This window comes from Cydia pomonella, chromosome 3 (assembly GCF_033807575.1).
Source record: "Cydia pomonella isolate Wapato2018A chromosome 3, ilCydPomo1, whole genome shotgun sequence".
NCBI classification, from domain to species: domain Eukaryota; kingdom Metazoa; phylum Arthropoda; class Insecta; order Lepidoptera; family Tortricidae; genus Cydia; species Cydia pomonella.
The window spans coordinates 8,766,188-8,781,004 of NC_084705.1; the positions used below are offsets into that span (position 1 = coordinate 8,766,188).

A 14,817-nucleotide genomic window follows, 5' to 3' on the forward strand; every position below is an offset into this window, starting at 1 on the left:
GCGGAAGAGAATTATCGTACTTGAGTGTCAATATTATTGTACCGTTGAAAAAAATATCGTACGCCAATCAAAAAGGCAGGCCCTAAAAATGTCTAGCAAAATAAGCTTAAATTTCCAATTAATAATAAAAAAAAGACAATTTTCGTCTAAATTGCGCAAAAAAATCTGTTTATGTTTGTGTATTTTTGGGATAGACTCAAACGGTATACAGAAAATTGAGACATTTTAAACTTTAAACTTACACCAAGGAGCCGAACACCCAAAATATACTAATTTTAGCCTATTTCTGAGAGAAAGTGTCATATTTTGCTTCAAATTACTAAATTTTTAAGGTGGCATCATCCAAGGGCTGAAATTATAGTACTTTAGTGTACGATAATGCTCTTTGGAACATTATGTCATACCGGGGCCCAAATTATCATACATGTACGACAATTATCGTACGCCTGGTCACACTGAGTGTCAGTGTCGACAGAGTCAGCTAAAAACGCGTCAAACATCGCAACGTCGCGCCGATGGCCGTCCGAAGCATGGAGTGGCAACGCCGCAATGTATTTGTACACGACATTTGTCACACACACATGAGTAAAATTTATAAAAATATAACGTTGATTATTGCATGATTTCTGTATGAAACAAAGTTTTTCTATTAATTTAGCGCAAATGAATATTCGAAAGTAGATAGATGCGCAACTATTTATGTAATAATATTGTGTAATTAATTAATAAATAGCGATTGTTTTTTGTATGAAAATCGAACCACCTTAAAGTGGGTAACGAGCCGCGGGGGGAGGCGGGCACAATTATCTCGTCCTATTTCCCTCGTCTAATTTCGCGTTAGGTTTACCCTTAAAGATGAGAACATACGAAGGAAAATATGGAAATGAATTTAAATTTATACTCTTTATTTTTTAGCTAACTTATAGGTGCAAGGTATAAAAAATGGTGGGAATACGTTTAAGGGCGTTTTTAAATTAAGTAAAAGTAGGGCAACATTTTTTTTAATGGACATGTCGTCTTATTCGTACATATAAATGTCAAAAAAAATTGGCGTTATTTTTTTTGAACCGTTTCCTAATTAGGGTTTCTGCTCGAGAATTCTCGAGGCGAGGGTGGCCTTCGTCGAGGTAGGTAAAAAAACTCAATGACTCGAGAACTCGAGAAATAAATCTGTAGTGATGTGTTTATAGTGTATTTCATTAGTCAGTTATAAATGCGAAATATATTATTTATTTACATTTTCAGGTACTTAAACCAGTTATTAGTTAACCAACCAAATAAAAAACTACCTTGATCCGTCCCCTATCGGTCTAGCTTCAACCGATTTTCAAGTTTTGAACTATTTACTGTAACTACATTGAAATGTCTAGAGAATTTGTCTCGATTTAGGTTCATTACTTAGAACTTTTGTATGTCAATCTAAATTACTATTGATAAATCCAATCATCCCGATATATTCCTATTAGTCTACCACAATTTTAGCAGCTTCATTGTTACGTTGGGTAAGTATTAAGTAATATTACGTAGTAAAACTTCTGTAAGTTTATCACATCGAGTAATGAACTGACTTGAATATTCTTCCCTATTAAAATACCATATTTTGGTTTATTTACATTTTGTTAAATACCTAAAGAAATACACTACAACATTTTTCTTTTATTGTTGATTGTAAGTGCAATTTATGGTAGGTAACTAAAAATTAACAATAAACCAAAAAACCGAAAAACACAAGGAGATTTTCTAAAAATTTAAAATTTCTCGAGAAACTCGAGAATTCCCGTGCCTCGAGAAACTCGAGAATTCCCGTGCCTCGAGAAACTCGAGAATTCCCGTGCCTCGAGAAATAAAACAGGCCGAGAAACCAGAAACCCTATTCCTAATCAGGAGACGATAACGAATATGCCCTTACACGGATCCCCACTATTTTTTGTTACGCTCTGTATTATGTTAGTCATAGGTACCAGATCTAGACAATTGTTGGCTTATTTTAGCTTTAGAAAAATAATTTAGATAAACTGGAAAAAATGCCAATAAAGATAAAGATAGTTTATTTTTTAAATAGGCATATTACAATGCGCTTAAGAACGGCAAATAACCTGACCCGAGAAGATTTAAATCCCCCCTAAATTCAATGTCCAAAATACAATACAAAAGAGCGCTTTCTGTTTGAGGAATTATAAAACGTGTTTCCACTCCCATTACGTTACACGCACAAACTGAGGTACCTACTTATACAAGTATGTTATATTATAAACTAACAGATTTGGAATTGCTCGTTAACAAGAGAAATGAGACAAGTCCAAGCAAATTAACATTTAATTTTATGTTATTGGGTTAATAGAAGTTTTCCTACAAATAGACCAGTTAGTTTATTAACAAGCTCGACAATTCAATATCTAACTCATCTTGATTTCTGAAGTCTATCAAACAACCAGAGAATAAAATGTAAACAACATTCATCTGTACCTAATCCTTTGTTTACCTACTCGTTAAAACCTGCATTTGTTTCCATGCGGGCCCGAATCGCATGGATTTGCATACGCTGATAACGAGTTACAAGTTTAGTTTGTAATGTTGTAAAATAACTATAGAAACAAATAATTATATCATGCCACAGTGCCGACACCTCTCAAAACCTGCCTATATATAATCCTCGCACTTTCAACTAGAGAATGAAATAATTTATTGATTGTTAGTATTGGTTTATTTCAATTTAAGTGATATAAAGTTACTTTTTAGGGTTCCGTAGCCAAATGGCAGAAAACGGAACCCTTATAGTTTCGCCATGTCCGTCTGTCTGTCTGTCTGTCTGTCTGTCTGTCTGTCTGTCTGTCTGTCCGAGGCTTTGCTCCGCGGTCGTTAGTGCTAGAAAGCTGAAATTTGGCATGAATATATAAATCAATAAAGCCGACAAAGTCGTACAATAAAATCTAAAAATTTAATTTTTTTTAGGGTACCTCCCCTACACGTAAAGTGGGGGTGAATTTTTTTTTTCGCTTCAACCCTAGAGTGTGGGGTATCGTTGGAAAGATCTTTCAAAACTAATGGGGGTTTTCAAGAAACATTTTTTGATAAAGTGAATATATTCGGAGATAATCGCTCCGAAAGAAAAAAAAAATGTGTCCCCCCCACCCTCTAACTTTTGAACCATAGGTTCAAAAAATATGAAAAAAATCGTGGAAGTAGAGCTTAAGAAAGACATTAAATGAAAACTATAGCGGACATGATCAGTTTAGCTGTTTTTGAGTTATCGCAAAAAGTTTTCCCTTCATAGTAAAAAGACTTACTTTAATTAGGTACTGATTATGCAAATTTGCCTATTTGTTTAACTCGGGTGAAAGGTACCGTTTCATCCCTTGGTTAACAATTTAATATACTTTAAGCTCCAGTTTAGCTTATTGTGACGGAAGAGTAACTACGGAACCCTACACTGAGCGTGGCCCGACATGCTCTTGGCCGGTTATTAGAAAAATAATTCAATGTAATTTAGCTACCTTTTTAGACAGGCATACCTACGCACTACTGGAGCCCATTTCACGAACGATAGATATTAGTCTAATATTATTAGTGTGTTGCCATGGTAACCCATATGACTTGACAGTACATGGATTAATAATATTAGTCTAATACCATTCGAGAAATAGGCCCCTGTTTTATTGTAATTGGCACTCTTTTCAAGTAGGTTTTAACCCCATCTCTGTAAAAACAGCCTGTAGGTAGTAACCTTTAAATTCGCTAAGCGGAAATAAGCCACGGCCTACATAATTATCTTCTTAATATTTATAATGACGGAGTTACAAGCATGCTTACATAAAGCATGTAATAATTATCCTTACTGAGAAATTCAAAACAAAATGAACTAAAAATTTCGAGCAAATGTAAATTGCTTCGAGAACTCCATAATAACCTACTTTTTTGCTTACAATTTTTCGGTACATTTACACCGAAGTAAAAACCCGTGATTATTACTTCCTTAACTCCATTCTCTCAGTCGAAAATATTAAGAGCAAGAGTTGTCTGAATTTGCATAGGAATCGGCGTGACATCAGAGGAGCTGTCATAAACACCTCATGTTGATTCCACCCGTAATCCGCGCAGATGACAACCGGTGCAGTTTAAAAGGAAAACTTAATACATTTCACGATTATTTATGAATTTTACTTTGTAATGTATTTGGAAGTTTTTGATAAGACTTGCGAGGGAAAAATAATTTTAGGTGTGTACGTGGGATACATTTATCGCATCATATAGATAGGCCCAATTTGCTCTTTAAGTAGGCACCTAATAAAGGCTACCGGCTCTTAATACCCATTCTGAGGAGTGAAAATAACAACGCGATTCTAGTTATGTTTGCTCCAAGTCGTTTGGCTCCTATCAACATAATTAACTGACTTATTCACAAATTGGAATTAAATAAGTACCTAGACAAATATATGTTAACGGCACCAAAATTTTGAGTATTTTTGATATTTTACCGACACCTGTAAAATTTCTACCGCTTTACGCTTAAAAAGTTGAATGTCCAATTCGTCCTTTACGTTTTCTATGTATTTAATGAAAGTTACTGCAATTGGTTTTAATATTATTAACCAATTAAACCTGTGGTTTTTTTGCTCGCCACTTATTTTCAATGTAACAAATATCAATGAATAATTAAACTTAAGCAGCTCTTTTGCTCTTGTTTATGGTAAAATGTTGCCAGCGTTTAAAAACTGATGGTAAATACTTGTTTTACAGGATTTATCTAACCATCCCATTACTGGTGCGTTCCATTATAGGAGTGTTTACTATAGGAAAACTACTACCAAAATTTGCTTCCCACTAAAAAGCTTCTATTACTAAATTATTCCCTTAAAATTAACCCTTCAACAACTATTTGTGACGTTCTAATGAAATCAAATTTCTCCCACAGGGGCTTTCTCGGGTGTGACACACATACAAACAGCTCTCCCACAATCACGTAAGTATTTACCATGTTTTTCGAATCTCCGTTCCTATCTTCCTATATCGAGCTCGGTCGTGACTTGCATGGATTCCGGCTTATTAGATATATTTAGTGGGAGTTGGACTCTCTGAATGTAGATTAAAACACGCATTTCCATAATGTCTCAGACAAAGCGACGCCCCGCTTAAGTCCTCTCTGGAGTATCTTTTGGTGGGATTGAAGAAATTCGATTGAATTGGAAATCGTTTCTAAACGAATAAGTTTGGAAGCGAATGGAAAAATAGTAACGACCGATCTGGCCTATTGGATAATGGCCCTGCCTATGAAGCCGATGGTCCTGGGTTCGAATCCTGGTAAGGTCATGTATTTGTGTGATAAGCACAGATATTTGTTCCTGAGTCATGGATGTTTTCTATGTAAATATGTATTCAAGTATTTGTATATTATATATGTCATTGTCCTGAGTACCCACAACGCAAGCCTAGTTGAGCTTATCCAAGGACTTAGTCAATTTGTGTAAGAATGTCACAATATAATATTAAAAAAATGCACTGAAATAAATGTTTACTTAGGTACCTTACACTTACACAAAAATTGGGACTAATATGTGTTTCACCAGCCAACTGGTCTGTTTGTAACAAAAAAATCGGTTTTAGGATATTGATCAAAATTTGTTTCTCTATTACTTTCCTCTTAAGTCCAGGTATTTTTTGAATTACTCAATAAGTTCTGCTAATTATTTTTTCAGTGTGGGCTGGTTTTATACAAATCACACTGTAATGATATACGAGTTCATTTGAGATGAAAATCGCTTTAGGACTGAGAGAAACCTACAAAATTAAATACACAAATTTGTTATGAGACCACAATTGAAAGCAGGTATTCTGATTTAAATATAAAAGTATTTGTATCGGTTAACATGATAATGTAATGCCAAAGACATTGGGTAACATAACATGCACATAAATAAAAATAAAGACAATTCAGAACCTCTCAACGTTATCATGAAACCAGACAAACTGCAAACAACAAACAACTGCAACAACTGAAATTCTCAAACAAATGACTGTTGTCTACATGCATAATACATTTCAACATTCCAAAAAGGTACTCAAAATTAGTACCAAGAAATAAATACTAGCTTGTTTTATACGTCTTTGTGCCAAAACTGCTCTCTCGTTTATTGCCCGTACCAGGGGACCAGGAGATGGAGGAACAAAGGTATTTATCTAAACAGCTGGAGTTTGCGGTTGCATTCACCTGCAGGCTTTAGACTAGTTGAGCTGAAGGTATTGTGCAGATACATGTGTCGGCTCGGTTCCAACAACACTCGTAAATTATAGGCTACATGTAGACTAAGTGATGAGCGGCGGCGAGTATGTGTTGGAATTTATTTGTGCCAGACAACAATTATGATATATTAGTAGGATATTTCATGAGGAATGAGGATGCAGGATAAATGATAAAAATAGTACCTATTGTGTAATATTGTCTTTGGTTACCGCGATAGTGATTCATGAAATAAAACTATTTAGACCGATAATATGACGTATCTTTAAAATATGTACTTAAATCCCGACGTTTTGAACCCTTTACAGCGTTCGTGGTCAACGGATGACGGGGTATACGCGATATAAACCGTCTAAATGTGAAATCTCGATAATCCGGCACTTCGATGGTCCGGTGTACCCAGTAATCCAGCGCTAAAATTGGGGTACAAATGATCATTCTGTCCGATTTTACTATGTTTGCATACATTATCGCACTTCAATATCTTTATAAATGGCTAAGTTCCAGATAACAGTACGATTTTCTTTGAATTTACTATTTTGGTTAAATGTATTTCTACGACATACTAAAAAAACACATCAAAATCATATGCAGATATGCTCTAACTTCCAGTATTTTCAAGTAATCCGTCTCTCTTGTGTCAACATTAGTGCCGGATTAGTGAGATTGTACTGTAGTTTTTTTTTGTCGTATTGGTAACTTGAATTAAGTACTTGCTGCATTTTTTCCCTTAAATCATCAACTAGGTACGAGTATGTAGGTAGGTATTATATGATGGGCTCTTTGATATTTCTAAATGTCTGGACTCTGAACAAATGAATTCGATACTAAGTATAGCAACACAATATTAGATGTATTACCTATTTTTACTATATTTCCTTACATTATACCAATTATTAAGGGCTCATCTGTTATTCTTTATTCCTCAGGTTGCAGATAAAACTGTGTCTTGCGGTTCGAGACATGCTCACATCTCAACCTGACGTCTTCAAAAGGAAGACAGAAAATAATCCATTGCGATTGTTGTTAGGTAAGAGTTTAAATGATGAACGGTACTTATCAGATAAACTTAGGTACCTAAGTATTATGATTGCGTAGTGACTAATTTTAGATACTAATACAAAATGAAATCAATGTTACCAACACCTTTATTGATATAAATAAGTAGGTACCTACTTGATGATCGCTTGAACTTCGCCAGTAGTCCCTTTTGTAGCCACATTACAGACGTTATACTCCACAGTAGCAGCTTTTATGACCCCTTTGCTCTACTAAAGCTTAAAAAAACATTGCTGAGCTTTCACTTTCAACAAAAAATAAAAACCTTCAAATAAGTTTCACTATCTGTATAATAAAATAACTGCTACCGTATCCGACAGGTAAGATTTGTTTAAAAAATGGGTTACGAACAATGTGATGTTTTAGAAACACGACATTTTATTGTAAGTAATAAACCTTTGTTCGAGTACAAAATAATAAAAGGTAATCAGTTTGACTTTAGCGAAGCCGCTTCCATTGTTGTTTTGTATAAATGTTTTTAATTATGCAATTGCAACGGCTTCTTTAGTTAGCCTAGTGGACAGTGAACCTGCCGAGGCTGGTAGCTCTAGGTCCAATTACCCGATGTCGTTAATTTTTTTGATATGCAAGGATTTCATTATATAACCTATAGGTCTATCATATATAGTCGTCTAACACATATTGAAGCATAAGCGTTACAGTGCTTACTGCGAGATCAGGATAATTTGTGTAATATTTACTTATGTTTTTTTAATTAGATACAATGGAGTCGTGACGAAAGCAGTATGAAGAAACAGAAGCATATCACTGCGGAAGAAGGTAGCAGCGCTCAACTATAGCGGGGGTTTAAGAAAGGTTATAACTGATGATATTATATATGTAATGCTGTTTATACAAAGAAATTAATATTGTCAAGTTGATTCTTGCTCATAACGTCAATTTATTGCCACATTACATAAATTATTAACTCATAGAGACAAAACTTGGGGTGAAAATCCTGTAAGTTCACATCACATTACCAATTCATCTTATTCAATACATCCTTAACTACAATTTAGGTACCTACTTTTTTACTTTACAGGGTATTAATAAAATTGCTGATTGTAGAACTTATTTTTTGAGATAAAAATCTATCATCTTATTCAATACATCCTTAACTACAATTTAGGTACCTACTTTTTTACTTTACAGGGTATTAATAAAATTGCTGATTGTAGAACTTATTTTTTGAGATAAAAATCTACTATGATAATCGACAGCATGTCATAAAATCGCCCTATTTAGACTTTGCTCTGCACCACGCACACCGGACAGTTTAGACCTGTCTATAAAGTCATCAGGCTTTTATTTGCCTCCATTTACCTTTGTAGGCTACATCCTGTACCTACAAGTGGCTGATACAATTTTTACATGATTATATAACGTCTTCAACAAATCGCCACAGTCTTTGCCCGTTAGGTACGGACCCCACTGTTTAGACCTGTCAAACCTAAGCTTTTAGTTACTTACCTCCGTTTACGCATCCATCCTATACTTCCAAGTGGCGTGTACAACCATAACATGATTACATAACATCTTCAATAAAACGCCGTAGTCTTTCCCATAGTTGCCATCCTTTTATGCATCCATCCCATACCTTGAAGTGGCTTATATTATACAACTTTTACATGATTACATAACGTCCTCAACAAATCGCCGTAGTCTTTGCCTGGTACCACACACGCCTGACCGCACTGTTTAGACCTGTCTATAAAGCCAGGCTTTTAGTTACCGTCCGTTTATACATCCATCCCATACCTTCAAGTGGCTTATACAACTTTTTACTTCCCCGGAGATTAGCTTAAGCTGTAGTTAGTTTAAGTGAGCGTAAATACGGTTAATTTAAAGTTTTGTTTGTTGTTTTTTGGACACAATTTTACATGATGAGAATTTTTGGAATAAAGAACACTTGTAAAAAGTAGCGATTACTCGCAAAGTACTTTGGCAGTAACCAACTTCTTACTTAGGAGACAACTTAGGAGAGTCGTTACCTAAATACACCATGAAACTTAATCGGTGATCAGGAGTTGAAAAATATTAATTACCGATCTAAACAGAATTCAATACGCGAGATCTCGTGCAATTTACTTCACCATCTAATTAATTACAGTTAATGATATCGTTAAAATTAATAAACACTGGATCTGGATACACGGACACCCTACTTATATTAAAGGGAAATAGGTGTACGTCAAATGCCATCGCTTTATCGGAGAATAGGGAGTACTGCTCCAATTTTCTGCCGCCAGAGAGCACTCTGGCACTAAAAGAACATATTCCATAGAGTAACTTATACAGTTACCTATACTATGCCTTAAACAGTTTTTTGCTAAGTTTTTACTATGGCATTGATGCATCAAAGCGGTTTGTTTACAGAGACCTACCGCGAAAATCGGAATTTCGTTTTCTGGCCTCTTTATCGCTCGAATATGCAAGAATGATAGAGAGGCAGATAATAAGATTTCGATTTTCATATTTTGTGGTAAGCTCTCAGAATGTGGTAGTGGCGCACTCTACGTAGAGTTTTGCGTAATAATATCCCCTATTAGCAATTTGACAATGACAAATTGACAGCTTATTGCTCATATGTATATTTTTATGTCTGTTAGTATGGAAAGAGGTTTTAAACTCTTTAGACTAAACCATTGGTAATTAGGGTGACAAGAATTACTATTAAAATTTGATTTCAACTTAAAAATGAGGTAGATATATTAAAAATAATTTAGCTGTGTTAGTGCTACATAAATGTGATCGACATCGATCACTGAATTTGAAAAGTGGTTCCTGATTTCCGATTAAATTTCACCGTGTATAGTTACTATGGTTTATGTCGTTTTAATTACGTAGAACGTCCATCCGATTGTAAGCTAAACTTTCGGTAAACTCCTTACCCTAGAATTTAAAAAAGGATTTTATGATGATTTACCTAAAATATGCATCACCCATATTTTAACGATCCCAGTAATCGGACATTTAAGAGAAAATTTGGAGTATTTTGATATTTTTTCTGCACGTGTAAAATTTCTCCCAATTTATTCCAAAAGTTGAATGCCATATTCGTTCTTTATGTTTTTAATGTATTTAATGAAAGATACTGCAAATGTTTTCAATATTGTTACCAAATAAAAACTATGTTTATTTTGCTCCAGTCATGGGATGTATGGCGCCAATCATTTTAAAATAAAGAAAAATCTATGAAACATCAAACTTAAGCAGCTCTATGGCTCTTGATTATTGGTAAAATATTGCCTGTATTTAAAAAAACTGATGTTAAATACTTATTTTACAGGATTTGTCTATACCATCCCATTACTGGTGCCTGTTCCATTATAGGGTTGTTTACTATATAACCTTTTATACAACAGTTCAAAGGAGTGTGTTCTGAATTAAAAATAAGAATTTTCCGCTGAAAAATAAAGCAACAAAGCTTTTACAATATCTACTAAGGGTGCATGATCGAGCAAGTGCCGAGAATATGCTGATGCTTAAAATTAAAACGAGGAGAATTCTTAATGCAGAATAATTTAGCTACATTTCACTTCAGTCTTACTCGACCTTCAGGAGTTATGGTTTTCGGTCGTTTACTTCATTAAGAATTCAAATATTTAGTTGATCTTTCAAAGGTTTGTAGAGTTTATCTATGATATTAGGTATTCATCATATCACAAGGAGACGAGAGATATAATGTGTAACGTGCACGTTTTCGGTATGAGAAGTGTATTGAAGAAATATACAGACAATTTATTTATTAACGCGTTAAGCTTCGTGGTAGTTACTGAACTAGATATTAGCAGGATCACAAAAGGCAATTAGAACCATAGTCTCAAAAATGAAAACATAAATCTAGTCAAAAGGAAGGACGCTATCAGTGGCGGATCGTTCAAAGAACTCGATTCCCACCGGCTTGTCTAAACTTCAGCCCGTTGAGTACTTTCACGATCGGTTCATGGAGAAAACGAAACCAAAATTAGCTCCGGGTTCCTTACGAATATTTGTGACGCGCCGCCACTGGACGCTATAATGCATGAAGAATTTCGTACATTGACCCGCCTTCCTATCTCTATCGCGAGTAATTATACTGCTGTCTCGCCTATGATACCGGCGGTCAATGCCACTGTGCGAGTGGGACAGATATAATTATGCACGTGCGAGATAGATACAGGCTGACCCGCCTGTACGAAATTATTCGTACATAGCGTCCTTAGTGTATCCAAATTACCTAGTAAACCAGACCTCCCTGTACAAACTGTTCCTAAACATATCAAACCAGTAAATACCATCGATCAGTTGGCTTGAGACAATGTCAATGACAATAGTCCCCATCTCGAGTAATGTTAAGTACGTCACAAGTTATTATAAATTTGCAGGCACTTATGACGTTTCTCCCTCGAATATTCGAATTCGTACGAAAGTTATTTACAAACGCAAGCGACTTCAATTCTGTGCACCGCTATAAATATGATTTCCGATTACTCATATTTGTTATTGTTTGGTAGATCAAGTTATACTAGCGTCGATTGGGAGATGTTTAGTGAATGAGGTAGCAGGTAAAAGGGTAGAAATAGCCTGGCATGCCATGCGTCCATGAGCCCGGGATAAATATTGTTTAACCCTGCAAACGACTGGGTTTTATCTGATGACGTACCAGGGGATGGCAAGTCACGGCGTTCTCGAAGGCGAGTTGGCGGAGGTATTTCACAGTAACACAACAGTAACCTTTGAACCATTCAACTATAAGTATGTAGTCCAAAATCTCCCAATGATGTCCCAAAACTAACTCGAATATCTTCGTATACGCATATCTTTATTAGGATGATGCAGTTAAAAGACAAAAAAAAACATAAACAAAATTAAACCGGACATAGTAGTACTCGTATTACTGGACTATTCATTGGGTGGATTTACGGTACTAAATTATTGAAATAATTCATTTCATGCCTATTTCCAGCCCTACTGCATATATTACTATTTATAAGGTCGCACCAAACGTATACGTCGAGTAAAAAATATCAAATTCATCACGAAGGGCCGTCGCAAACTATTCCCCCTTTGATACAAATTTCACGAAGAACGCTCGTACATTTTGCATGAACCGACGTTTCCAAGAAAAGTTGTCGAACTTCACGAACCGCTCTAGACGAAGCTTGTGACTATTTTTGTATTCAACGGTTCGCTCTAAAATAAGTTTTTTAAACGTGCTTTTATTTCTACCTAACAAAAGAATGAAGAATTGAACGAGAATAGAACTGACGCGTGCATGAAATACAAATGTGGTATGCTCTCAAAGACACGTTGAAGCAGTTTAGAAATTTACTACATAAGTAAGGTATTTAATCAAAAGTAATGCCCTCATTTTTATTCAATTGCAACATACGCATAATACTTATAAAATACGCTGAAATTTGGAAATATTGTATCGACACGATGTTATGGTACCGCTCCTCGAGCCGGTCTGATCATGAAGATGGAATTAATAGGGAATTCAATCCACTGTTTGCGTTACATTATGGTGATAATCTTTACTTAGGTACTCATCAATTAATATACTTAAGTGACTGTTGTCATTTGTCATTGTTTAAAAGCCATGAAGCAAACCAACGTCAACCGTAAGCAAACATTGCAACATTGTACAAAAATAATAAATTTCAATTATGAAGATGGCTACTTCATCTGATATGTCCATAAATCTCGACTAGACTGCACGCTTTTTATTTTTACAAACATGGATCCTATAAATATGATCAGAGACGTCCTTAGACCACCCACAGTCGTTTCACGATCCAAATATTTTAGAGTTCCGTGCGCGTATTGATTTTCAATAGGGGCTGCATTACCGATCTAAAATATAGCAGGTGAGGCGCTCTAGAAGGTGGAACCTGCAGGTCTTATTTATGTCATGCTCATGAACAAATATGGATGTTAAGATACCTTTGATCTTTTAAAAAATAGGTACATTTAAAAATAAATGGCGTCTGTTCTAAAATAGTTTCATCGGAGTTGCCACCACAAAAAATATAAAGTATATACCTGACCTGATCGCGTGATCTCACTTCCGATCAAACTAAAAGTAATTCCCTCCGACATCATAACATGTTTGTCTCAACTCACACTTGCCTTATACATATTATGTCTCTGTTGCAGATTATCCAAACTCCACATATCAGTGCAACAATGTTGCATTTCGTGGACGGGTCGTGTTTATACGCAGACTAACGACCATTTCTGTCTCTTGGGCTTAATTAAATTGAAAAATTTATGAAAGTATACGAGTGCTTCGGGCGTTTGGCTGCAGTTTTTGCGGTACTTATTACGTTTGGAGACGACCAATGAGTGAGATAAAGCTTTGATGTACAGAAATACTTGAACCTACTGATCTCATATATTGTGGCTATTTATTATAAGTGGAATCAATTTAGCGTCACCTTCAGTATGTTGGTACGCGAGCGTCGAGAGTCGATGTACCTACGACTCATTTACTCTTTTTATTTCCAACGTTGCTTGTAGTGCACACACGTGTGCTTTCATGGTCTAAGAATATTGTAACCTTTGAAACTTTTGTATTTACTTTTAGAATAGGTACCTATTAACTTTTTTTACTGCGGAATATTGTTTAAATATGCAACAAACGTTTGTGTTTTGTATATCACATGCAACTAAAATAGTTTGTTTTAGTAGAATGATTTCTTGTCGTTAATGACCTTTTAAGTAAGAAAAATATTACAAAAAAATTCAACAACGATCTTTAAGGTGGTTCGATTTCCATACAAAAAACGATTGCGTTTTATGAAGTCATATCAAAAAACGTTATATATTTCTATCAAAGTAACACCAAAATAACGTTTTTTGCGTGGTTTCTGTATGAAACATACTTTTTCTATCAATTTAGCGCAAACTAATAGTCGAAAGTAGATAGATGCGTACATATTTATGTAGTAATAGTGTGTAATGACTTCATAAAACGCAATCGTTTTTTGTATGGAAATCGAACCACCTTAAGGTCTACCTGTACTAGTAACCATACTGTAACTGTATTCCAAATAAAACATTCACCTTGTCCAGAGTTTTATTTCTTTCATCCACATTACGCCAAGCAGTCCTGTTCAACTCGATCCAACAATATATGCAGAGCATTCCGAGCGATGTACGTGAAGCCATCCAGAAAATATTTCGTTTGTGTCCCGCTGTAATGGGCAGAGTTGGGCTCGCTCGTATATTGGCTGATATTGCTCGATGTTTGTATTCTGAAGTGATATCGTATATTGGCGTGGCAATTTGCAAACATGTGCCTTCTATTGTGTTATTAGATGGAGCTAGTAATGATTGGCTTGTATGTTGTGAAAGGATCGCGTGTGGAGAATCAATAATCAGATACCTAGCAACATTGTTGCGTAAGTAAAGTGAGTAAGACTGTTGCTTTTGTTCTTTCCCATCACGGAACAATGTTGTTCCGGGCCTTTGGGAGGCGTGCGCGGAGCCGAAGCCAACACGTAGAGGCCCTTTTGACACTTTAATGAAATGTAAGG

At 35.4% G+C, this 14,817-nt stretch overlaps 1 long non-coding RNA gene across 1 annotated transcript; it reads left to right on the forward strand.

The window, feature by feature from the left end:
• Positions 1-4,042: 4,042 nt before the first annotated feature.
• On the forward strand, positions 4,043-14,349 carry LOC133515989 (uncharacterized). Its single transcript, XR_009799158.1, has 4 exons — positions 4,043-7,265; positions 8,014-8,110; positions 13,436-14,041; positions 14,292-14,349. It is a non-coding gene; the product is annotated as an uncharacterized LOC133515989 (long non-coding RNA).
• The last annotated feature ends 468 nt before the right edge of the window (positions 14,350-14,817 follow it).